Here is a 27,161-nt window from a genome sequence, read left to right as displayed (position 1 = left end):
GACACTTTAGACATTCAAACCAACAAAGACAAATTCTTGGACTTGCAAACACCACCCCAGACATGTAAACAAATCGAATAAGACACAAAAAATAGAAAGACAGACACTTTAGACATTCAAACCAACAAAGGCAAATACTTGGATTTGCAAACACCAACCAAGACACGTAAACAAATAAATTCAGACATACAAACAGAGATACACTGAACTTTAGACATTCAAACCAACAAAGACAAATTCTCGGACTTGCAAACACCAACCCAGAAATGCAAACAAATAGATTCGGACACATAAACAGGAGAAAGACAGACACTTTAGACATTCAAACCAACAAACACAAATTCTTGGACTTGCAAACACCAACCCAGACATGCAAACAAATAGAATCAGACATAAAAACTGAGAAAGACAGACATTCAAACCAACAAAGACAAATACTTGGACTTGCAAACACCAACCCAGAAATGCAAACAAATAAAATCAGAGACACAAACAGAGAAAGAGAGACACTTTAGACAATCAAACCAACAAAGACAAATTCTTGGACTTGCAAACACCAACCCTGACATGCAAACAAATAGAATCAGACACACAAACAGAGAAAGACAGACACTTTAGACATTCAAACCAACAAAGACAAATTCTTGGACTTGCAAACACCAGCCCAGACATGCAAACAAATAGAATCAGACACACAAACAAAGAAAGACAGACACTTTAGACATTCAAACCAACAAAGACAAATTCTTAGACTTGCAAACAGCAACCCAGACATGCAAACAAATAGAATCAGACACACAAACCGAGAAAGACAGACACTTCAGACATTCAAACCAGCAAAGACAAATTCTTGGACTTGCAAACACCAACCCAGACATGCAAACAAATAGAATCAGACACACAAACAAAGAAAGACAGACACTTTAGGCATTCAAACAAACAAAGACAAATTCTTGAATTTGCAAACGCAAAATAAGACATGCAAAAAAATAGAATCAGACACACAAACAGAGAAAGACAGACACTTTAGACATTCAAACCAACAAAGACAGATACTTGGACTTGCAAACACCAACCCAGATATGCAAACAAATAGAATCAGACACACAAACAGAGAAAGAAAGACACTTTAGACATTCAAACCAACAAAGACAAATTCTTGGACTTACAAACACCGACCCAGACATGCAAACAAATAGAATCAGACACACAAACAGAGAAAAAGAGACACTTTAGACATTCGAACCAACAAAGACCAATTCTTGGACTTGCAAACATCAACTCAGCCATGCAAACAAATAGAATCAGACACACAAACAGAGAAAGACAAACACTTTAGACATTCAAACCAATAAAGACAAATACTTGGACATGCAAACACCAGCCCAGACATGCAAACAAATAGAATCAGACACACAAACAGAGAAAGACAGACGCTTTAGACATTCAAACCAACAAAGACAAATTCTTGGTTTTGCAAGCACCAACCCAGACATGCAAACAAATAGAATCAGACACACAAACAGAGAAATACAGAAACTTTAGACATTCAAACCAACAAAGACAAATTCTTAGACTTGCAAACACCAATCCAGTCATGCAAAGAAATAGAATCAGACACACAAACAGAGAAAGACTGACACTTTAGACATTCAAACCAACAAATACCAATTCTTGGACTTTTAAACACGACCACACACATACAAATAACCAGAATCATACATACGAGCAGAGAAGGACAGAAACTTTTGACAATCCAACCAAGAAAGACAAATTCTTTGACTTGCAAACATCAGCTCAGATATGCAAACAAATATAATCATACACACAAACAGGAAAAGACAGACACTATGGACATTCAAACCAACAAAGACAAATTCTTTGACTTGCAAACACCAGCCCAGACATGCAAACATATAGAATCAGACACATAAACAGAGAAAGACAGACACTTTAGACATTCAAACCAACAAAGACAAATACTTGGACTTGCAAACACCAATCCAGATATGCAATCAAAAAGAATCAGACACACAAACAGAGAAAGATAGACACTTTAGACATTCAAACCAACAAATACTTGGACTTGCAAGCACCAATCCAGACATGCAAACAAATAAAATCAGACACACAAACAGAGAAAGACAGACGCTTTTGACATTCAAACCAACAAATACAAATACTTGGACTTGCAAACACCAAATCAGACATTTAAACAAATAAATTCAGATATACAAACAGAGAAAGGTAGACACTTTAGTTATTCAGACCAACAAAGACACATTCTTGGAATTGCAAACACCAGCCCAGACATGCAATCAAATAGAATCAGACACACAAACAGAGAAAGACAGACACTTAAGACATTCAAACCAACAAAGACAAATTCTTGGACTTGCAAACACCACCCCATACATGTAAACAAATCTAATCATACACAAAAAATAGAAAGACAGACACTTTAGACATTCAAACCAACAAAGGCAAATACTTGGATTTGCAAACACCAACCAAGACACGTAAACAAATAGAATCAGGCACACAAACAGAGAAAGATATACTCTTTTTACATTAAAAACAACACCAAAATTGACTCGAACATGCACACATCAATACAGAAATGTAAAACGATAGAATAAGACACACAGTCAGAGACTGAAAGACACTTTTATACATTCAAACAATTAAATACACCTACTTGAAATTGCAAACACCAGCCCAGACATTTAAACAAATAGAATCAGACACAAAAACTGAGAAAGACAGACATTCAAACCAACAAAGACAAATACTTGGACTTTCAAACACCAACCCAGAAATGCAAACAAATAAAATCAGAGACACAAACAGAGAAAGAGAGACACTTTAGACAATCAAACCAACAAAGAAAAATTCTTGGCCTTGCAAACACCAACCCGGACATGCAAACAAATAAAATCAGACACACAAACAGAGAAAGACAGACACTTTAGACATTCAAACCAACAAAGACAAATTCTTGGACTCGCAAACACCATCCCAGACATGCAAACAAATAGAATCAGACACACAAACAGAGAAAGACAGACACTTTAGACATTCAAACCAACAAAGTCAAATTCTTAGACTTGCAAACAGCAACCCAGACATGCAAACAAATAGAATCAGACACACAAACCGAGAAAGACAGACACTTCAGACATACAAACCATCAAAGAGAAATTCTTGGACTTGCAAACACCAACCCAGACATTCAAACAAATAGAATCAGACACACAAACAAAGAGAGATAGACACTTTAGGCATTCCAACAAACACAGACAAATTCTTTAATTTGAAAACACCAACTCAGACGTGCAAAAAAATGGAATCAGACACACAATCAGAGGAAGACAGCCACTTTAGACTTTCAAACCACCAAAGACAAATACTTGGACTTGCAAACACCAACCCAGACATGCAAACAAATAGAATCAGACACACAAACAGAGAAAGACAGACACTTTAGACATTCAAACCAACAAAGACAAATTCTTGGACTTGCAAACACCAACCCAGACATGCAAACAAGTCTGAATTCATCAGTCGAAATGTCATTACGATATTTTTTTTTTAAGTTCAAACGTTCCAAGTCACGATTTTTATACTACTTGTATCATTGAAACTGTTATGACCTTAATAAAAGTAATGGGTCCCACTAGCGCACGTCAAGGATTATTGCATCTTCTCAAGTGTACACAAAGTACTTAAGCCATCTTAGAGTTGGATAGTAAGAAGTATCTGGGACCTACATTGAATGGAAGATGTGTGCAATCTTAAGCCCGTTCACTGCGTGGTTTGTTACACTTGGCGATTTTCTTCCATCTACAAAAGTTGACGTTCTGCATAAGCAAGCTTAAGCCTATTACCTCCGTCTCATTATGTATCCATGCGTAAATATATTTAACATATTAAAATAATAGTTAGCTTATTTAGGAAGAAGTTTTTCAGACCAAAAGAGCCCTTGAAAAAAAAACAGAATAAATATAAATTAATTATAAACCAGTTTAATAAAGTGTATTTTACTAGGCTATAATTACCCGAGAGACACGACTGCTCAAGGTTACCCTGTAGCGCCGTTTGCTGTTAAGGTTCTGTTTAGACAAACTCGTAACAGATCCACCCTGACATCCCTAAGAGGCTTTGCAAGAAGGGTCAGTGACGGGGATGAAGACAGAGGAAGGATCTTATGACAGAGCAGAGACCAAAAACCAGCTAACACTGCCGGAACAGCTCCAACCTTTTACACCCATCGGCCCTTTTCTTAAGCAGAAGAAGGATTTTTATCAAACGACTATACATGATAATTGCCTTTAAAAATAAATGTTTATCTTTCAGGAAGTTTTATTTATATATATTAAAGAACAAAACAATTAAATTTAAGAGTTAGCGTACACTTGTTAAGAGAGTAGAAAATGGAGTTTGGTTGTGGTATTCTATTCAAGTAAAAATATTCAATAAAACGTTTGTTTGCTTTACTACTCTTCAAGAAGTCTTTCCACTTCTTCAATATTATCTGTGTCCAGCCTTATAATCTTACGGCCAAAGTGGTTCTTACGGCCATACCAACAGGTAGGTCGTAATTGACAACGAGTGTGACTTGCTCAATATCGATTCCCCTTGCCACGACATTAGTAGTGATCAATCATCTTCTTCTTGCTCTTTCCCCAATTTTCTTCAGTACTGCAGGATTTGATGACAACATTTGGTATTTTGTTGGGACCTGTGGCTTCGATCGCATCAGATAGCTGTAAAATGTGAAGGCTATTAGAAGCAGAAAATTCATACGATCCAGGACATATTTTCGAGGCAACACCTTAAACTAGGTATTCTTTTCTTAAACCACACTGCCGTTCTAGGACGAACAAACAAACTTTCAAATGGGGATAAATCCATCTATTTAAACAGTGAAAAAAACAGGCACAAAAGTCCAGATATTACGATATTTTTCCGATCTTTTTTTTCACTGTCAAAATAAATGGATTTATACCAATTTGAAAATTTATTTGTTCGTCACAGAATGGCAGTGTGGTCTAAGAAAAGAATACCTATTTTAAGGTGTTGTGTCAAAAATACGTCGTAGATATGTGGAAATGAGACCATCCAAGAGAACAACAATAATCTCAAAATTTTGTTTGCAATTATAAGACATGGAAGGCTTTACCACCTTTATAGGAAATTTGTTTTACTTTTAAGCAAGGTTAAAGAAGGAAATTTACATCAAGACTTAGAATGAACTTTGTCAGTGAACTCTCTAAAAATAATCGAGTGAATAATCCGGACGTTAATTATTTTGTGAATGACCCTAAAGTTATTTATATTTTGTGTATAAAAATGTTAAGTTTCAAATATATTATTTGAGTATTAATGCTGATGACGGTCGCTGTATATGTGATCGAAATATCTGGACTTTAGTACCTATTTTTTCACTGTCTGAATAAATGGATTTATCCCCATTTGAAAATTTATTAGTTTGATCCTGGAAAGTATTGGTTCAGTAAAAAAAATTTGGCACATCCTCCAGAATTCAAGAATTCTGTCCTCTTCGCTCTTTATAAGTCATCGCTTGTGTGCCTTTTGCTTTACTCGGATAGCCATCTTTCACTGGGTGTTGAACCGAGGTTTGTCCTTTAGTGGGCATCTGGATCTGTTTTGAAGGGATGTTTTTTCTACAGAGTCAACTATGGCCCACTGATATCTTTGTATCTATCTCCGAGCCTTCAAGGATGGAGGCTCTCTACTGCTGAGAACTAAGAGTGTTTCTCAAACCGTCCCAGTCACTTTTATTGTATTGCCAGTTTGTTCATGCTTTATTGGAGACGGAATAAGAAGGATTCCACGTGCGATGACGGCAACATGGGCACTTGTGAAAGCATGAGCGGTTGTATCAAAGGAGTAAGGATGAGCTGTAGGGAAGAGGTCAAGACAAGATGACCCGGTTGGGCCATGATAGATGTCAAAATTGATAAGTTGTTCTAGTCTGTAAGAGAGAGACAGATCTTACTTTCCGACCCCCTATTTATAAATATTTTTGCAGCGAATGAACTTGCTATGATGAATATTTTAGTCTCCATGGAGGATAATGGCAGACTGAGCATAGTTGCCCCGAATGTATTCGAGGGAGACTTCAAAGCAGCTAGTGATCTGTTAGATTGGTGGGTCATCTACAGTACCAACAGTCACAAACTTATTTGGGATGGTCACGCGAACCCACAAAGCTTTTTTGCTAATTATCCTGCTGAATCTGGTAAATTGTTGTTTAGTCGGCCGCTTTGGCTTGTGATGCTAAAAAAAAAACACCTCAATCACGGAGTAATGGGATTTAAGTGTTTTTTTTTAAATTGGTATAAGCAATCCGTTTATCTTCCGGTTTTATAGATTTCAAGACTCAATTTATTCTTATTGAGATGTTAAAAGTAGCTGTTTATACTGAACCAGTTATTTTTAAATGAAAAGAAGAAAAAATAAATCTAAAATTTGTGCATCAATGAGAATAAAATATTTATTCTTACAAACAATCAGAAAAAAGATATTGCCTTAGATCAGAAACACTGAATTTACCTTTTGTGTAAAATAGTTTTTTTGATTTTTAAATTGACAAAAAGTTAATTTAAGGATTAATTTATAAACATCTAATATTTAATCTCAAAAAATGGATAAATAAAACTTTGAAAAAAAAAACTATAACGAGAAGGCCAAAAGGTAGTCATGTTACACATTCTTGACCCCGAATAGAGATAACCATTTATAGTTTTGCTCTCAACCCCTTGAACCCATGAAGATATCATCTGAAAATAATGATGAGTTTCAAAGCCTATTGGGGAAGCCAGAATGACACTTAGACGTTTCTTTTATTTCTAGCTCAATATGTAATTTTCCTTTTGAATTTGTTCTACAATGCTTTCTACTGCTGATAATTAAGATTTATTTTTACTAGTTCTATTTGTAAGAATAAATTCTGCCCCCTTACCCAAAGAAAACTGCTCCCAGGTCTACCTTAATGGGAAAGTAAATGATTGTTAATGGGAAAGTAAATGATAGTTCTGGTAAAAAAAAAACTATTATAAAATATAAATTCGAAATATAGTAAAAATAATAAACAATAATGAAAAATCCAAAAAGAAAACGAATAACATATACAATCATAATAAATAATAAACAAATTCATCATATTCACTATTTACACGTTTTTCTGGTATTATTAATTTGTTCTATATTTTCATCAATATTATTATCACCTGTAAAAAAAAAAGTATTCAAAAGTTAATAAGTAAATTACAGTTAACCTATAAATATGATATATATATATATAAAAAAAGAAAAAAAAAACAATACATAAACTAACAAAAAAGACTTACAGAAAATTACTTTTTAAAACTGAAAAATAGAAATTGAAATTAAATCGAGGTCCTAATTAAATCAAGAAATTAAATTAAATTATTGAAATCGAGGTCCAGCGTATTCAGTTATCCAGGAATCTATTTCTTGAATGCAGAATAAAACCTCGGAGAAGATTCAAATTTGAAAAATAAACACCAAGAATTGGGAAGTTCTATGGAAAATATATTATATAATATAAAAAATTAAATAATTGTACGTTTTTGTTCGTCCATGGATCCCCCCCCTTCTCCATACATGACTAAATGTAGGGCAGGACCCCATCACTTTGATCTCATGAACCCCGAAAGAAAAATATCGAGGTGATCATTTTGCCAGCTTGATTCGCTAACTTAGCAATGCCCGAACGATAGGGACCTTTTTTTAAGCACACGAAAAAATTGACTGATCTGACGATTAAACCTGGTCATCAGGTCACATACATTGACATGTTAGACGACCCAGGAAAAACTCGATAATTCGTAGTGCTCATCTTTGGAGTGAAACATCCAAAGTTAAGATAATATATGATCTTTTTACAAGTGACCAGAAAAATTTACTGATCCGAGGATTTAACCTGGTAATCATGTTTCTTATGTTGAGAAGTTGGACGACCCAGCAAGGAATTGATTATTCATATTCCGATTTTACAACCAAATTTTGTGTCACAAAAAAGAAAACATACGAGGGTCTTTCAGAAAGTGGCCTCCGTTCTATGCATGGAACACGAAGCAGTGGGAGCAGCGCTATAATCAGCAAAACAACATACGCATACGCAGGGGTGCCACAGACTCTTTTCGCAATATTTTTGTTAATTTTCAAATAAAAATTTACTCTTCATGGTCAGGTCTTAAAATCGTTCTCTTTATGTGAAATTTTTAAATTTATGTTACGTTTCCGATTACATAGGTTTCTGCAATCTTGATTCTGAACACACTTCAGGAAGAAGCTGCCAGGACCGGACTATCCATTACTAATCAGTATTTAACCAATCAATATAATTAACCAAGCAGTAGTGGCTGGAAATCCAAAAAAAAGGTCGAAGCTCCGATGGACTGGCATTCTCAGAAAATTATTGGGCAAATTGGAATTTCGTTTACTGATGAAATACTTCCTGCTGCTCACCATGTGAAGACGGCTGAATACGTTCTCAGCACAACCCGGACATAATGATTAAGTAAGTAAAGCAAGCTTCTGCGATCTTAACCCTGACGAAATTAAGCTTCGTCTAAGTGTTGACAATATAATTGCGAACATATTACTACTATAATATACTAATTTAATACTATTATTATTAATATAGATTACTGATAATATAATACTACCTTTGTTCGTTTAGCAGTTTTCCTTCAGAAGAGACCATAAATTCAATATTTGCTTTAAGTCTAGAAAAAGACAAAATAGACTAGTACCTGTTTTTTTAGTTTAAATAAAAAAGGCTAAGATCTGCATAGAGTAGGCTACAAGTCTGCTTATGAACTCATTCCTAGAGACTATGCAGATGGGGTCAGGTCCCTGAGCCATTGAAAACCCAAACTTCTTTTAATTTCAAGACACTTCTTAATTAAATTATCAACTTTCTTTACAATTATCCCCTCCCTATTTTTTCGAATTTGCATAATTAACTGAAGTAGGTGAGGAAACATTCAAGGTATTTTTATGATTCCATATTTGAGCGGAATTCTGAAATCTCTTTCCCTTGCTTCGATCACTCCATTTAAAATTTCAAGAAAGCTTTGTCCTGAAAGAAGACAATATTACTCCTTGCCTCTCGCCCTTTTGAAAATAAAAGGTACAAATATGGCCAGATACATTAATGATAAATAAGAAATCAAACCTTCTGGTAGTTATAATAAATCAAAAATATCCTGATATAAATAACATCTTTTTTAATTTACCAGTTTCCATTAACTAACAAAAGAAAACAAAAATAACTGAATGGAACTATCCCAAGGCTTGTGTGCACGATACCTGCAAAACCAAATCAACTTTTTTCATGTTTTGAAACCCATTAGCCCTTTGATGCTTGGCTAATATTACAAGTATCAATCAATATTTAAAATCCATGGAAAAAATAAAGAACCAAATTTTCCCCTTTGATTCTACTCTGAGAAATTCAGACCTGGGCAGCAGTGCAATTTGGAAAAAGAATCTTATATATACAAAAAAAATGAATAGAATCTATGTCACAAGAACGCCTTATACTGAATTTCAAGACAACATTTCTTTTCAGGTTCTTTGAAGTCGCTTTGTGCTTTCCAATGTGTTTCGACATTAACTAATTTATTCTGTTTAATATGCTGCTGACTTTGGTTTTGTTATTTTAAGAATAATCATGAGTCCTTCTAAGAAAAACGTTACTATGTGTTCTTGATGCTTTATACCCTTTTCTTTATATTTTGTACCCCCCCACCCCGAAAAAAAGCGACCTTAATCGTTGTTTCCCAAGGGCACTAATTCATACACCATAGCCGAAACAAAGAGTAATCACTAACATTTTGAACAAATATAGATAACAATGGCTCCATCTATATGTTCCATTCAAACACTATTATGAACACTTATCGAACAAAATATAGTAGCAATCAGAATTGAGGTTTGAATTTCTTCATTTCTTAAAAGCATGTGTGTACTTAGTTTAAAGTAAGAAGTAAATACATTCTTAGAACACACTGGCTATACATAACAAATGAAACTCAGAGAGGAAAGAAGATAACAAAACAAAAAATAAAATAAAAAAGGGTGAAAAAACGAGGATTTCGTCAGCCAGTGGAAAATCATGAAGAAAGGAGAAATAAGCAAATATTTCGACAAGGACCTCCGCCAAGTCGTCCTCAGTGCCGAACAAAAAAGAAAAAAAAACGAAAATCTAACCTTTCGAAGTTTACCTGACAAAGACAGAACAGACAATAAATGGTAATTAATTTCTTACAATCAAAAACGTATGATCTCCTTCGGAATGTTATAGGGAGGACATGAGATCTTGTTAGAGTATGGCATAGAAACCGTGGTTATGAAACTAGTAAATCCTGAACCAAGAATTTGATTGCAAAAATAACCACATTTTTGGAATCGAGAGACTCGAATTATTCAGAAAAGAGATCTTAAACTCGGTCATCACTCATTCAAAAAATTTGTCTTTTTTCTTTGCGCGGAAAAACGCGACGTAGTGCGGAACTGCAGAGACAAATTTGAATTTGCGACTTACTCGGACAGGTTTCATTCTAAGATTGAACTTCCTTGATTTCTTTTTTCTCTTGTCTAGGTTAAATACTTCTCCCTTTGTCTTTGAAAAGATTTATATAAATTTTGTTTACACAGTCAAATCGAGCTTTACTTTGAATGCTTTAGTAAATGGGATTAGCTTAAGCTTGTGTAACTCCACTGTTGTTTACCTTTTGTGAAGTTTCATTCAATTTTAATCGCAAAATTTCCAGAAAAAGTGTCTTCTTACTTTAACAAATGAAACTCAGAGAGGAAAGAAGATAACAAAACGAAAAATAAAATAAAAAAGGGGAAAAAATTAGGATTTCATCAGCCAATGGAAAACCATGAAGAAAGGAGAAATGAGCAAATATTTCGACAAGGACCTCTGCTAAGTCGTCCTCAGTAGCAAAAAAAAAAAAAAAACAAACCTGTCGTAGTTTATCCGATAAAGACAGAACAGACATTAAATAAAAATCAGGCAGGAATCAATGAAAAAAAATCTACCAAAAATGATTGAGCAAGAATCCTTTGCCTTGCGATAGTTTTAGCTGGTCTACAGTTTCGGTTTTCATTAGATATGCAAATAGGTTCTTTTAAGTTATACCAGGTGAAAATATTGATTGAGTCCTTCAAAATTAAACTGTCTTAAATTAGGCTTAATGAAACATCTCTAGTATTTTTATTCATTGATAAATTTTGGTTAATGTATTTTTTTTTTATCTCAATTACCTCTTTAAAAGATTGTGGTAGACCATTTACAGCTGATATTAAGGTTGCCTCGTCAAAAAGAACCAGATGGGTCGGATTTACGAAAATATGTGAAGCCAATGCCGAATCAAAGTTCACCTGGTGGTTGATAGGTCCTACCAATGTAAATTTCCCACATGAACACGGGATTCTGTAGACAACACTACCGAGTACAGGATCAGTTTTATCCTTTCCTGAGTTGAAAGTGTTCAACTTTTTGTTCGGTTTTGAAAGAAACAGAGAGATTGTGCTTTTTTTTTAATTTTTCCAAGCTTATCGCCAAGTCTCGGGATGTATGGTAAAGCGATGAAAGTTTTTTTCTCAATTGTTAGGGTAACTGAATCAAGGGGAACGAGTTCGCTATTTGGTTGTTTTATCTTTTTTAATCGTCTATCTATGATATTTTCAATAAGTTTGATTGGGTAACCATTGCAGAAAAGAGTATCCTTGACATAGTTTAATTCAGAATTTATATGATTACGGGAACAAATTTTTATAACTCTGTCGACTAACGAGATTATTACCCCTCTTTTCACAGGAGGGTGATGGGAAGAGAAATGTAGATATCGATCATTATGAGTCTGCTTTCTATATATAGAAAATTCAAGGCTAGTAGTTTTTATAATCAAAACATCCAAGAATGGCAGCTTACTCGAATCTTCGAGTTCCATTGTGAACTGTAGATTCGAATCAAAAGAGTTCAAATGTGCCAAAAAATCTCTTCGAGAGTCTTGTCCATGTTCCCAAACAGAAAGGATATCATCAACGAAACGAAACCAGATAGAGTGTTTTAAGTTGAAACTATTCAAAGCAGACTGTTCAATGAAATCCATGTAAAAATTTTCCAAATAAGGAGACAAGACAGTGCCCTTAGATAAACCCATGATTTGAAGGGAAAATTTTTTTCGGAATTTAAAATACGAGGAGAACTTGTTGCAAAGACAAACAAGGGTCATTATTGTATCAATTTCCAAAGTTTTGTAATATGACCAAGCTGAATTTTCCTCTAAATTTCTTTGTAAGGCCTGCTCACATTTATGGACATCGCATGAAGTGTACATAGAAACTGCATCAAAACTAGATAAAACAGTTTTTTCTGTTGTACTTTGATTTTTTAACTTCTCAACAAGATCTTTGGAGTTTTTATGTAGGATTTCTGTGTGCTTAAAAGAGGCTTAAAAATGGTGGCTAAAAAACTTCCTATACCCGTAGCTAGAGAACTATAACATACTACAATAGGATGTAACGGAATATCTTTCTTATGGATTTAGGTAGACCATAAGAAGTCGGGACTGAACAACCTTTGGGGTAAAATTTTCTGTACATTTGAGGGGTAATTAGTCTAGTATCTTTTAAAATTCCTAGTTCTTTTCTCAACTGCTGTTTGTATTTGTCTGTGGGATCACTTTTTAATGAAGGATAGAAAATACAAAATCCGGGTATCTAGGTATCTAGAATCATGTGACATCCGGGTATCTAGAAACATATGTCGACTTCTTTTATTTAATGTTAATTTCTTAGCAAAAACCAGAAAGGTGTGCTCTTTTGGCAAGATACCCGGAGCTAAGTGAAACGAAGTCGATTTCTTTCATGCCCAAAAAATGTGCTAAAGCTACGAATGAAATTTACATTTCGGTTGTTCTTTAAATAAATTGAAAATATATATTTACCGTATTGGCTTTCTTATGGCACCTTCTGGCATACGATAAACTGCCAGCTATAAGTAAATATACAAACTTCACGAATAGTTGTTGATCGTAGAATGGGACACCTGAATCCTAAAACTGTATATTAGAATAGTAAAGTTTTCTCTTTCGCTTGGGAAATTGGTATGTTGCAAAACCTCCTTAAGAGCGAAAGAGCTATCTCCTAAAGAGCAAAAGTACATCTTGTATTAAACTATTATAATACATTTAAGGGTCTATCTAGTAGTTTTTTATTGTTTTGTAGATCGACGTGTTTTCTTATTATAAGATCATTAAAACTTAACAAGAACTATTAAACAGTTAGAGGTAACAAACTGTAAGTAGCAAGAAAATCAGCCTAACAATAAGGGAAAATCTAAAAACGGAAATTTTATTAGTAATTTCAGATTACTATAGTCGAATTTTAGCTACTAACATATTTTGGTATGAACATAAAACCCAATCCGTTGATTCCTTTAAAGCAAAAAACGAGTTTGAAAGCACTTTTAGACCTATTGGAGCAGGTGGTTGACCAATTACAACAAAACAAAATAACACTTTTAATAGTGGTTCATTTAAAAGATTGAATAAAACAAAAGAAAGTCATGTTGTTAGTATGTATTTACCATTGTCACGATTGTTTGGATTTTGTCAAGATATTAGTCGTGTTTTTAGAGGCGTTCAAATTATCAAACAGTTCGTGGTAACGAACTGTAAGTAAGGAGCGACCCGGCTCAATGGTAACCGAAACACTAGAAAACGGGTTTTTGATACCAATAGATATATCAAAAGAATCAGATTTCAATGCTGATTTCAAATATATAACTTTCATCAAGTTTAGTTCTACCCATCAAAAGTTACGTGCCAGAGAAAATTTGGCTGATTTTCGAAAAAAGGGGGAAAGACCCCCTAAAAGTTATAGAACCTTAATGAAAATCACACAAGCAGATTCAGCATATCAGAGAACTCTACTGTAGAGGCTTCAAGCTCTTATCGACAAAAATGAGGAATTTTACATTTTTTTCCAGAAGAAAGATCACGGATGCGTGTTTATTTGTTTGTTTTTGCCAGGGGTGATCATTTCAACCCATTAGTCTTAGAATATCGTGGGAGAGCTCATTTGAACAGAAATTAAAAGTTCTAGTACCCTTTTTAAGTGACCAAAAGAAATGGAGGGCAACTAGGCCCCCTCCCACGCTTATTTTTTTCCCAAAGTCACCCGATCAAAATTTTGAGATAGCCATTTTGTTCAGCATGGTCGAAAATATGATAAATATGTCTTTTAGGATGACTTAATCCCCCGAAGTTCCCGGGGGGAGGGCTAAAAGTTATGAACTTTACCCAATGTTAACATATAGCCTAGTATTGGTTATTGGGAAGTATACAGAAGTTTTCTGGAGATTTTTTTTTCTCGTAGTGGGAGGGAAGGGTGGGTCGGTGGTTATGTTGGAGGATCTGTTCATGAAGGAAGTTTTCATGGGGGAAGGGAAATTGCCATGAAGGGGGCGCAGGACTTGCCAGCATTATTTATTGGTTATTGGGAAGTATACAAACATTTTCAGAAAGGATTTTTTCTGGAGGGGGGGGGGGCTAGAGCAGGGGGTTACTCGGGAGCAGATGGCCGTGGAGGATGTTTCTTTGGGGGAAGGGAAAGTTCTATGAAGGGGGCGCCGGATTTCCAAGAATAATTTAAAAAACGATCAGAAATTAAATTAAAAAAAACAAGTTTTTTCAACTGAAATGTAAGAAGGAATATTAGAACTTAAAACCAACAGAAATTATACCGTATGTGAGGGGGTTCTCCCCAAAGTCAATACCTTGCTCTTTACGCTACAGTTTTTTTTATTGCTTTCAAAAGAGCTATCTATTCTAATTACACAGCATTTGTTATTCAAGTGTTTTTTAATCAAATTTTTTTTTAATTTTACCGTAACGAGCGTGTTATGTAAGAAGGGGACACCCCTCTAGTATACTTAATAAAATAGCCGTAATAAAAAAAAAAAACAATAAAAAAACAAGCGGAGCGGATAAATATTAATTGAAAATATTAAAAATGAAACTTTGATTTAAATCGATTAATAGAAATAATGTGTTTATAATGCTTATTCTAAATATATAAATTTTATTAAGTTTAGTATTACTCCTCAAAGGCTACGAGCCTGAGAAAATTTACTCGATTTTTTAAAGAGGGGGGAAACATCCCCTACAAGTGAAAGAATTTTAATGAAAATCACACCGTCAGATTCAGCGTATCAGAAAACTCTATTACATAGGTTTCAAGCTCATATCTGCAAAAATCTGCAACTTTGTATTTTTTGCCAGAAGAAAAATATACGAATATAGAAGTTAGATACGTAAGATAATTTGTAAAGACATCCATTTAGCAAAAGAAAAGTAAAATTTTTATGCAAATAAAAGCTGCATTAACTAAAAAACGATCAGAAATTAAATAAAAAAAACAAGTTTTTTAAACTGAAAGTAAGGAGCGACATTAAAACTTAAAACAAATAGAAATTATTCCGTATATGAAAGGGGCTGTGCCCTCCTAAACACCTCGCTCTTTACGCTTAAGTTTGACTCTGTCTCACAACTTTATTTTTTAAAACAATAAAAAACTTTAGCGTAAAGAGCGAGGCGTTGAGGAGTGGACAGCCCCTTTCATATACGGAATAATTTCTGTTTGTTTTAAGTTTTAATGTCGCTCCTTACTTTCAGTTTAAAAAACTTGTTTTTTTTATTTAATATTAAAAAGAAACGATCTCTCCAATATGATTGTAGAATCTGAAGCTCAAAATTTTAAAGTAGATGTAATTAATTTATCATGGATGTTACCCGTATTACATCGCAGTTTACCCATAGCGAGTCAATTAGAAGCCGAATTAACGAAGAAGGTGGAACAATTAAAAGCTGGATTAGGAAAGGACAGCTCATTTGATTTAAGATGGTAAGCGTATAATACATTTAAAAGCGATAATAAAACTGAAACAAAATTAACACGGAGGGTAGTCAGTGAACACTATAATAAAACTAATATAATTGATGTGTTACAGAAATCTGAAAAAGATAATAGTTATGCACAAAACAATATGTTATTGACCATATGAACACTAATAGAATTGAAGTGAGAGTAAATGGATATAAATATCCACAGGAAAATTTAAAATGTGATTTCAGTGATGCTCATGAAGATTATTCTAACCCTTATAATGGATTTTTAAAGTTAGAAAATAAACATGAAAATGTTGATATTGGAAAAATTGTAAGTTACTATGATTTAAAAAAAGAATATTCTTTATTTTGATATTTCAAAGCAAGAATTGAATATTTATCGAGACGGATCAACCTCTGATGTAGATATTAAACTTTTATTAGATCAAGTACCTGCTAATCAATACAGCATTTACTGCGTTATTTTTTCCGAAAGAAAAGCAATCACGGAAGTCATTGATAATAAATTATATGCTAATATATAAATTGTTTTGTTTTGGAAATTTGTTTCATAGAATTAAATACTAATAAATGGAGAAACTTTTAAATGAAATGAAAACGGAAAATAAATATAATCGAAGGATTAAGAGAGTAGATTTAAACATTGGAATGGAATACACGATTAAAGGAATGAAATGTGTTACAACTAAATATGGAAAGATAATCCTTATCTTTATTAATTTTAAAGCTGAAATGGTTGATCTATTTGCACCTAAGCGTTTTGGAAAGCTGTTTACAATGCTCCTACTGAAACGTACAATAAGTTTCCTACATGCTTTGCGCCGCCCCCAGCAAGCCAGATTCATGTCAGGAAGATAAACAACTCAAACAGATTCATACGGTCAGACAAACCGTCGAGAAGACAATACAATTCAACAAAAAAGCTTAAATAGCTTTCATTGAATTTCGTTCTGCCTTTGACACTGTTGACAGACAGTCCCTTTGGCAAATCCTGAAAGCTGTGGGCCGACCAACAAACATAGTCAGCCTCTTCAAAGAACTCTGCATTAGCTCAGAAAGCACCGTCCTTGTTAACGGGAAGCTTTCTTCTTCTTTCCCCATCAAAAATGGTGTAGGGCACCTGAGCTGCTCCACCTGAGCTGTGTAACTGCGTCATCGACCACACTTTGAATGAGACAAACTGTGTTCACCCATTTGGCATAAGTTATTCCAGGAGGACTTTGTCTGATGTTGACTCCTTATCAAAAAATCTCGACCAACTAAAGTCTGAATTTGAGACGCTTTCCTCCACAGTCTCTATAGTTGGGCTGCGAATCAAATGGAAGAAAACAAAGATCATGCCCATAGAAAAGACTGCATCGACATCACCCTTAACTGTTGCGATCAAGCGCTAAGCTGTAGACGTGGTAAGGCAGTTCAGTTATCTCGGATCAATTATATCATCAATTGACAAACTTGACGCCAAAATATTAGCCAGACCAACCAAGGCAAACTCTGTAATCGGACGGCTCCTGAGAGCAATCTTCCACAAACCGAAAATTAGTCGCCTTACAAAAGCCAGAATTTACAACGCCTCAGTCTCAAGCACCATGTTGCACTCTATTGAGACATGGCTGATAACCCAGGCACAGCTAGGAAAGGTCGATATTATCCAAACTAGATACCTGCGTCGAGTTGAAGGCTTCAAATGGTATGATAAGATTCGTAATACTGAGATCCTGAAGACCATCAAGTTAACGAACTTCTCCACCCAAGTAAGAGCTCGTTCTCTAAGACGGTGCGGCCACTTACTCCGCCTCCCACCAACTAGCCCTGCAAGGACCATTTCAGACTTCAATCCCTCGACTGTCTGGAAACATCCTCGAGGGAGGCTGCGCAACAGACGGGCTGATGCTATAAATCAACACCTCTTCTACCGCAACATCGACCCTATCGAGGCCCCATCCTTAGCCTTGCATAGGGCTTCTTCAAGAAGACTGATATCTCTGTCAAACAGTTCTCTCTATGCTGTCGACTCTGCTGAGCAAGAGCGTTAAGTCAAGTAAGTCAAGTCAAAGTTTTGATTCTAAAGCAGCTGATCTTGAAAAGAAATTTTAAAAATTAGATAAAGGTATAACTTTAAAGGTTATAGAAAGGAAAAATAAAGATAATATAAATTATTTAGATATTAATATTGAACAATTCAATAAATATTAAATCATATTAAATTATTACATTTTATCGGTAGTATAGTAAATACTATACCTGTTTTGATCTTAAACCCCAAGATTGAAAATTGCAAAATGTCAGAAATTTTTATTTAAAAGGGTGCGAATTCAACGGAAAAGGGGATAAATTAACGGGGTGATCTAGGTGAGGCAGAAACCGGTGTTCATATTTTGAAAAAGTATAAAAATGGGACCAAATCTGATTGTCAAGGACCTGTTTTCATTTTGAATGTAGGGATGTAAAATATTCAAAATGTGTAATATTTGAAATTAAAATAATTTAAAATGGACTGAAAATAATATAAACTGAATTGATTAATTATATGGTCCAGAAGTGGTAATTAGTACACTGCTTAAAAATATATTGTCCCAATAGATACGGTCATTGAACCCATTAATACCAATGACAAAACGCATGAGAATCTTGTGAAACAGAAATAAAAATTGTGTATGATTTTATATTGAATAGTAAATATGGTACCAGTTACAAAGTAAGAGAAGAGAGTAACTGCTCTGTCAAGAGAGAACATGATGAATCACCTTATGGAACAGATTCGAAACATTCAAATTTGTTCAGAGATATTAACAACATGTAATATTATATGTGACATTGTTTCGATAAAATATTTTCCTTTGCATTACGTGTTAGTTTGTTCCCTTTATTTTTAGGTCACTCTTTATTTTATATTTTTCAAGACAATGGAACAGAATGTTACGTCAAAGGTCAAAAACACGTGAACGGGATATTCATAAGTCAGAGACACATCAATGGGAATTTTCCACATTCGGAGACACGTGACTAGTCCCCGAAGCCGCGCCACGCCGACATGACGGTGGCACGCCGGCAGGCGCGCCAAATTTTGTTTGGTGGCGCGCCGCCGATTTCTGACCGGTGGCGCGCCACGGCGCGCTGATTTTTCTGATTAAAAATAATAATAAAAATCAAACTTCACCACGCACGTTCAACCTCAACTTGATTTTAGTAAGGATTTTTAAATGGTTGGCTAAAAACATACAAGAACAGTATGACAAAACAGGAATTTGTTGGGCCGTGCGGAAAGTGTTTATGTTCCCCGTCGATCAGACCAAGTAGAATTCTCATTTTTAGCTACTAGACCCAGGGAAACCTATGTTGTGTTAATGTTTAACATCGCATTATTCCTATAAAATCCCGTGTTTAGTCATTTTCTTTTTGCTAATGACTTGGGATAATGTTTGTATAACTTTAAAATTTTTAATTTCAAACATCTCCTAGTTCATCAAATACATTCGAAAAGGAAGTGAAAAAAAAAACAAACAAATAACAACATAAAAAAAAACACTGTATACAAGTTAGATACCATGGCTTAACAATAATTTTAAACCAGCGGTTATATCACTTCAGTTACAATTGATGTAACAAAACTTTGTTAGTTCACTGTGCCTGTAGCCATTAATCTTTTTGCAGTCACTATCAGTCCTGTCGTGCTAAAAAGCCGTTAAGCTTGGGCACCTGAGGCCTGTACAGCCAAAACTTGGCGAGCGTAAACTACCCCTCGCGGGATCTGATACTAGCATTGGACCTTGGGGTCCCTAAGAATGCCGCAAATGGGCTTCTTCTTTGTATCTGCTGAATTAAGTTGTTTTTATAAGGGAGAACTAACCTGCATCTTTACCATAGGGCTCCTGCACCCTACACTACAGGGGGAACTAACCTGGACCTTTACCATAGGGCTCCTGCGCCCTACACTACAGGGGGAACCAAACTGCACCTTTACCCTCTTTTCTTATAAACACGGAATAACCCTCAAAAATTCTTTGCTAAAAGAAATAGTCAATTTATGAAGTTTCAAGTCATAGTTTAAGGGTGCTTCAACTTCACGGTGTTCTGCTCACTGTGCAAAAAAAATGTAATTCATTTCTATAGACGTATTTTTATACTCGCTCTATCTCTTTTCCAGATTATTTAAAAAGAAATTCGACAAAATAAGTTTTTCAAAGAAAAGTAAAGAACTCCATTAAACAAAAATGAGCAAAAACAAAATCGGTTAATGTACCAAGCGTGAAACTCCCACAAAGCAGCATCGATAAATAAATGAAACCCAAAACAAACAAAAATGACAATAAATTACCGAGTCAAACTCAAAACGAGCAGAAATAAACAAAAATTGGGCTCAAAACACCTATGCCATACCAGAACATAATTTGCACTTTACTGAAAAAATATAATTTTTTTTTACTTTTATAACTTTAATAAATCAAATAAAATTAAGATTTTGATTACTAAATATCAATATATGTATATTAAACTGACAATGCACATTCAATTGTATTTTTTTCAGTAAAGTGCAAGTTATGTTCTAGCCTTGGGAAGGCATAGGGGTTTTGAGCCATACTTATGTTAATTTCTGCTCGTTTTAAGTTTAATACGGTTATTTATCATAATTTCTGTTAGTGTTGGGTTTCATTTATTTATAGATGCGGGGTAGTGTTATTTTCACGTTTGGTAGGTAATTTGATTTTCCTTTTGCTCATTTTTGTTTAATGGAGTTATTTTACTTTTCTTTGAAAAAATTATTTTGTGGAAAAAGTTTTCTTAATTAATTTCTGTTCGTTTTATATTGACATAATCTTTTCAGGGAAAAAAAAAATAATACTTTAAATCTTTTCGTTTTTTTTAAGAATTTATAGTTTGGCCTGCTATTTGTATGCTGGAAAAAAATTAGTATGCTGGAAAAAAAAAATCAGCATCGATAAATAAATGAAACCCAAAACAAACAGAAATTACAATAAATAACCGAGTCAAACTCAAAACGAGCAGAATTTAATATAATTTGGACTCAAAACCCCTATGCCTTCCCAAGACCAGAACATAATTTGCACTTTACTGAAAAAAATACAAATGAATGTGCATTGTCAGTTTAATATACATATACTTATATTTAGTAATCAAAATTTTAATATTATTTGATTTATTAAATTTATAAAAGTAAAAACATTTATTTTTTTTCAGTAAAGTGCAAATTATTTTCTGGTCTTGGGAAGGCATAGGGGTTTTGAGTCCAACTTATCGTTTTGAGTTTTCTAAAATTTCTGCTCGTTTTGAGTTTGATTCGGTTATTTATTGTAATTTCTGTTCGTTTTGGGTTTCATTTATTTATCGATGCTGATTTGTGGTAGTTTCACGCTTGGTAGATTATTTGATTTTATTTTACCTCATTTTTGGTTTAATGGAGTTCTTTACTTTTCTTTGAAAAACTTATTTTGTGGAAAAAGTTTTTTTAATTAATTTCTGTTCGTTTTATATTGACATAGTCTTTTCAGGGAAAAACAATACTTTAAATCTTTTAGTTTTTTTTTAAGAATTTACAGTTTGGCCAGCTATTTTTATACTGGAGAAAAATTTTCAGCAATTTTTAACAACAAACATCCTCTTCAAAATCTGGACACAGATAGCACTGCTTAATTTAGTTCCATACAACTTCTAGTTGACCTGAAATGGAAAACTTGATACCATTCGCAAAAAAAATCTGTTTACTATCTTTGATAATTTGGATACACTTACGCTATTTTGATTTGGTTAAATTTCAAGAGCAGAAGTCGCCCCGAAAGTTTGAAATTAATACCCCCATTCGCTCTTGGGATACTGCTGAGATGCCTTATTGGGAATTAGCATTAACACAGTGCATTTAATCTTAAGGCAAAATTTAATTTTTAAACATAAAGGCAAATGGGTGGGTGGGCGTGGGAGGGGGATTAGTTTACCTCCAATCACTTCCGACTAATAAAAAAAGGCACTACTCCTTTCAATTTTCAATTGAATGAGCCTGTTTTGAAGCTTCTATGACAAAAATTTCTGTAAGAACCATATATGCCCCAAGGTCATAACTTACGACCCTTGTCCCGAGGGCTTTGGGGGGAGGGTCGTCATCCTCAAAAAAAAATTCCAGACCTTTCAACTCCGTTGAACAAAATGACCATATCGAAATGTTGGTCGTAAATTTTCTGAAAAATGATGGGGGTAGGGACAGGGGGGGGGGTGATTATTCCTCCAATTATCCTCCAATTACTTTTGTCTATTAAAAAGGGCAGTAGCCTACTCAATTTCCAATCGAATGAGCCCTTTTTGAATTTTTCACGATAGCCCTATCTACAAAAACCTTTTATGCCCCCAGAGAATAAATTACAACCTTAGCCCTGAAGACTTTAGGGGGGATTGTCATTCTCAAAGACGTAATTTCCGAACCCTTAAATTACGTTCAACAAACTGGCTATATCAAAATGTTGATCGGAAATGTTTGGGCAAATGATGGGTATAGCAGGGGGGCATTCACCATCCAATCGCTTTTGAAAAAATGTTCAAAATTTTGCTTGAATGTGTTTGGAGAAATGGTAGGCGTCAGAGGGGGTTAGTTGCCCTCCAATCACTTTTGACGATTACAAAAGGCACTATTCTATTTTCAATCGAATGAGCCCTTTTTAAAGTTTCTACGACAATACTTTCTACAAGAACCTTATATGTTCCCAAGGTATAACTCACAACTCTTACCCTGAGAAGTGTGGGAGGGGGGTTGTTATCCTCAAAGACCTAATTTTCAGACCTTTAAACTACGTTGAACAAAATGGCTATCTTAAAATTTTGATTGGATGCATTTGGGGAACTAGTGGGCATGAGAGGGAGTTAGTTGCCCTTCAATCACTTTCGACTATTAAAAAGAACACAAGCCCTTTCAATTACCAATCAACGAAGCCGTCTTTGAAGTTTTTACAACAAGGCGTTCTATAAGACTTTATATAATCCCAGGGCGTATCTTAAAACCCTTACCCAAAGGGCTGTGGGGGGTTGTCATCCTCAAAGACCTAATTTCCTAAATTTTGAAATATGATGAACAAAATGGCTATCTCAGAATTTTGATTGGATGTGGAGGGGGAAAAGGCGGGCGGGAGAGGGGGTGGGGGGTTAGTTGCCCTCAAATCACTTTCAACTATTAAAAAGGGCACCACGCCTTTGAATTTCCAATTGAACGAGTCCTTTTTGAAGTTTCTACGACAAAGCTTTCTATAAAAACCCTATATGACCCCAGTGCATAACTTACAACCTTTAAACTAAGAGCCTAAGGGCTCTGGGTGAGTGTCTCGCTCAAAAACATAATTTCTATTTGGAAATCAACTACACTGAACAAAATGGCTATCTCAAAATTTTGATTGGATCTCTTTTGAGAACTAGTGGGCGTGTAGGGGCGTTAGTTGCCTTCCAATCACGGTTGACCCTCAAAAAGGACACTACAACTCTCGATTTCCAAACAAATGAGCCGTCATCGAACTCTCTACAACGATCCTTTCCATATGAAGTGCCTCCTTTTTGAGTCCTTTTTGAAGTTTCTACGACAAAGCTTTCTATGAAAACCTTATGTGTCCCCAGGGTATAACTTACAACCCTTGCCCTGAAGGCTGTGGGGGAGGGTCCTCCTCAAAAACATAATTTCTTTCCTGAAATCTACTACACTGAAAAAAATGACTACCTCAAAATTTTGATCGGATGTGTTTGGGGAACTGGTTGGCGGGGAAGGGGTATTAGTTGCCTTCCAATCACTTTTGATCCTTAAAAGGGCCACTAGAACTCTGAATTTCCAATCGAATGAGTGAATTTGAGACAGCCATTCTATTCAAAATAGTCTGAATATCATATAACACGGCATTTGGGGTTGAAACAAACCCCAGATATTAGAGGCAAGAGTTGTAAGTTTTGCCCAGGAGGTGTTTAAGGTTTTTATGGTAGGAATGGTTGTTTAAATTTAGAAGAGGCTCAGTCTTTCTCCCTGAAAAAGACTATGTCAATATAAAATGAACAAATATTAACTTTAAAAACTTGTTCCACAAAATACATGTTTCAAAAAAGCTAAAAAACTTAATTAAACCAAAAATGAGCAACAATAGAATCAAATAATCTACCAAGCATGCAACTACCACAAATCAGTATCAATAAATAACTGAAACCCAAAACAAACAGAAATTAAAATAAATCAAACTCAAAACAAGCAGAAATTAATCTGAGTGAGGTTCTAAACCCAATGCTTTCTAAAGACAAGAATATAGTTTGTACTTCATCAAGAAAAATTCTATTAAATCTTTTCATTTTTCTAACTTTAAGAAATCAAGAAAAAATTAATATTTTAAGGAATAAATATCAGCATATGTAAATTAAACTGACAATGTACATTTTTTCAGTAAATTCTTTTTAATTGTTTTTTTTTTAAGTAAAGTACAAATTCTAATCTGGCCTTTAGAAAGTATAGGGTTTAGAACCCTACTCATATTAATTTCTCATCGTTTTGAGTTTCACTCTGTTATTTATTTTTAATTTCTGTTTGTTTTTGGTTTCATTTATTTATTGATATTGATTAGTGGTTGCTGTATGCTTGGTAGTTTATTTCATTCTATTTTGGTCATTTTCGGTTTAATTAAGTACTTTACTATTTTTGAAAAACTTATTTTGTAGAAAAAGTTTTTTAATTAATATAGGGAAATAAGCAAAAATAATGTATTTAGAAGTTTATAATTACAAAATTAAGGCACAAATAAGCATAATTATTAAACTCACAAAGTAGTCACAAGTGATCAGAAATGATACGTGTCCCTTAAACGGTCCTGAAAATTATTCACAGGATTATAATAAGGAGGACCGGTTATATGGGTATATGACAAAAAACTCACACATGAGAGCCCTTTTAATGCAATAGAGGCTCTTGAAACACTTGAGAAAGAATTATCAAAAGCTCCTGTACTCAAACTACCCAACCTTTTGCATGATTTTTGCCGGCGAAAATACGCTTCATTTAGAAGGAATTGGGCTGCACTATTTAATATAAACCCATATGGAAGGAAATCAATAAACAATGTACTAGCCGTGCTTTGACAGAGGCTAAAAAGAAAAGAAAAATTGTGTTGAGAGAATATTTACCAAAATACCCAAATGCAGGAAATTTCCTGATAGGTGATGCAAACGATGTAAAACGTGAGTCTACATGTGCTGATTTTAATTTAATAAAGGTCATTAAGGTCCCAAATATAACAGGCAATACTCTTCGTGAGTTAATTTTAGCTAATCTATATAAGTTTTAAAAAACCCTCTCCACTCTTCCCACTCGATAGGATAGTTACCCCTTTCGCTTTATGCCATCTCCGCTGTATAAAGTTAGAAAGTCATGTTATATAAAAGACAAACCTTTTATAACTGTTATGTAATCAGTACATTTCAATTTTGGCTCCTTGATTACTACAGAAAATTGATCCACTGTGTATCAAATAACTGACGTTGACTGCATGGCTTTGCCCGTCCAAAATTTATTGAAAAGTAATTATGAATCCAAGTTCCCGAAAAAAAAATTAAAACCTGTTCTAAGATTAGCCATATGTCCAATAATCCGTCTGTTACTGTGTCTTTTTTTATAACTCATGAGAAAAAAAACAACAAATTTTTAAATGCAGTTCGTATTACTAAGGCTAAATAGTCTAAGGAACCTCCTAAAGAAAAATTTATGAGAAGCAGATTCTAACTATTATAATAGTAAGGTCAAAGATCTATATTCTAGATCTTTGTAATAATCATTTTTTGAAATAAATATCTTATCTTACCGTCCAGGGAATACCCATTCTTCATTGGTCTCGCTGTTCCATCCTTTCATTTGGGTACTGCTTATCAATATAAACAAGAACAAGCAGTTCTCATGTACTCTGAAAGATATAAATGAAATATGAGTATCATAGTAAAGATCTGGGTAAATTTAGATTACAATTAAGTTGTTTATCAACATAACTTAAATTAACATATATTTAACCTTAACTATCCACATAAGTTTATCGAATTGGTATTTTGAGTGTTTTATTAAAAAAAAAATGCGTTTTGCAGTGTTATTTTACTGTATGTTGTCTTAAAATAAATTTAAAAAATTTAAAAAAATGTATTTTTTTTATAAATGTTCTATCAAAGTTTGTTAGTTCACAATGATTTTCTAAGTTTACTAAAAATGCTCGTGTATATACTGTGTTTGTATATTCAGAAGTAACTTTATGTTTTAACAAGAGGTTTAATGTTATATCTAATTTTTGTGACTTCTATTAAAATTATAAATATTTTTAGTGTGTAATGATCTGTTAATGGTTAAAAATTCTAGATTAAGTTTGAAAGGGATGACGCAACAAATTGCCGGCAAGAAACCTAGTGTTTCTATTTAAGCGGCATATTATGTTTAAAATAAAAAGAGAGAAAAGTAATTAACTTCTTGCTTCAAAAAAAAGAGAGACCTCCTATGAATTCTTGAACAAAAAACCAGTCAAGATCATATTCATCATTACAATATCTAATCACCTTCAGTATATCCCAGTAAACACTTTCGATTTTGAACACTGTCAGATAACACTAAGTACAGTTAATTAAAGATGCACTTAGATGCACCAATGTATACCACAAAATATTAATGTTTGTATAAAATTTACTCTTGCTCCATACACTTTCATTTTACGAAAGGAGCTTTCTGCAAATCCTTATATAACTCTTCCTCGCCTCGGCACTACTTCCTGTACTAAAGCAAAAGGGTTATGAGGTCTGTTGCTTTGGCAGTGGAGAAACTGAGAGCTAGTGGAAATAATTTTAAACTAATTGTTCCTCATAAAAACACCAATCAATATCATATTGTCATGGGCTCACACACCTACACAAACTCATCATTAATCAATGGTAAAATTCCTTCAAAATTAGCATTGGAATTGGTAAAAAGTGCTAGTTCCATAGGATCGTGGATGAGTTGCCCCCATAAATTTGAGATATTTGGACTTTTATCTCTTGTGTGTCAAGTAAATGGAATCCCACTCTACAATATATCTTGTGATAAATCCTTGAGGACACTGTATGAGTTGACAATGGAAACCCTAGATCGAGATTCACAACTATTTGAAAATGGTATAACCAAAGAAATTTTTGCTGAAACGCGTT

At 34.2% G+C, this 27,161-nt stretch overlaps 2 long non-coding RNA genes across 4 annotated transcripts in view; both read right to left on the bottom strand.

Moving 5' to 3' along the window:
- Positions 1–27,161, bottom strand: part of LOC148942994 (uncharacterized) — a 151,252-nt gene that overhangs the window by 111,316 nt on the left and 12,775 nt on the right. The window lies entirely within an intron of this gene.
- LOC148942995 (uncharacterized) lies at positions 4,632–25,996 on the bottom strand. Of its 2 annotated transcripts, XR_016143065.1 has the most exons (4): positions 25,805–25,996; positions 13,020–13,127; positions 8,721–8,780; positions 4,632–4,766 (listed from the first exon to the last, which is right to left on the bottom strand). It is a non-coding gene; the product is annotated as an uncharacterized LOC148942995 (long non-coding RNA). The 2 variants fall into 2 exon arrangements; XR_016143064.1 differs by lacking the exon at positions 13,020–13,127.

Source organism: Artemia sp. Qi Xiang Cuo, chromosome 16 (genome assembly GCF_049724085.1).
Source record: "Artemia sp. Qi Xiang Cuo chromosome 16, ASM4972408v1, whole genome shotgun sequence".
NCBI lineage: Eukaryota > Metazoa > Arthropoda > Branchiopoda > Anostraca > Artemiidae > Artemia > Artemia sp. Qi Xiang Cuo.
The sequence above is the reverse complement of the archived record's forward strand: the minus strand, read 5'-3'. Positions and strand labels throughout refer to the sequence as shown.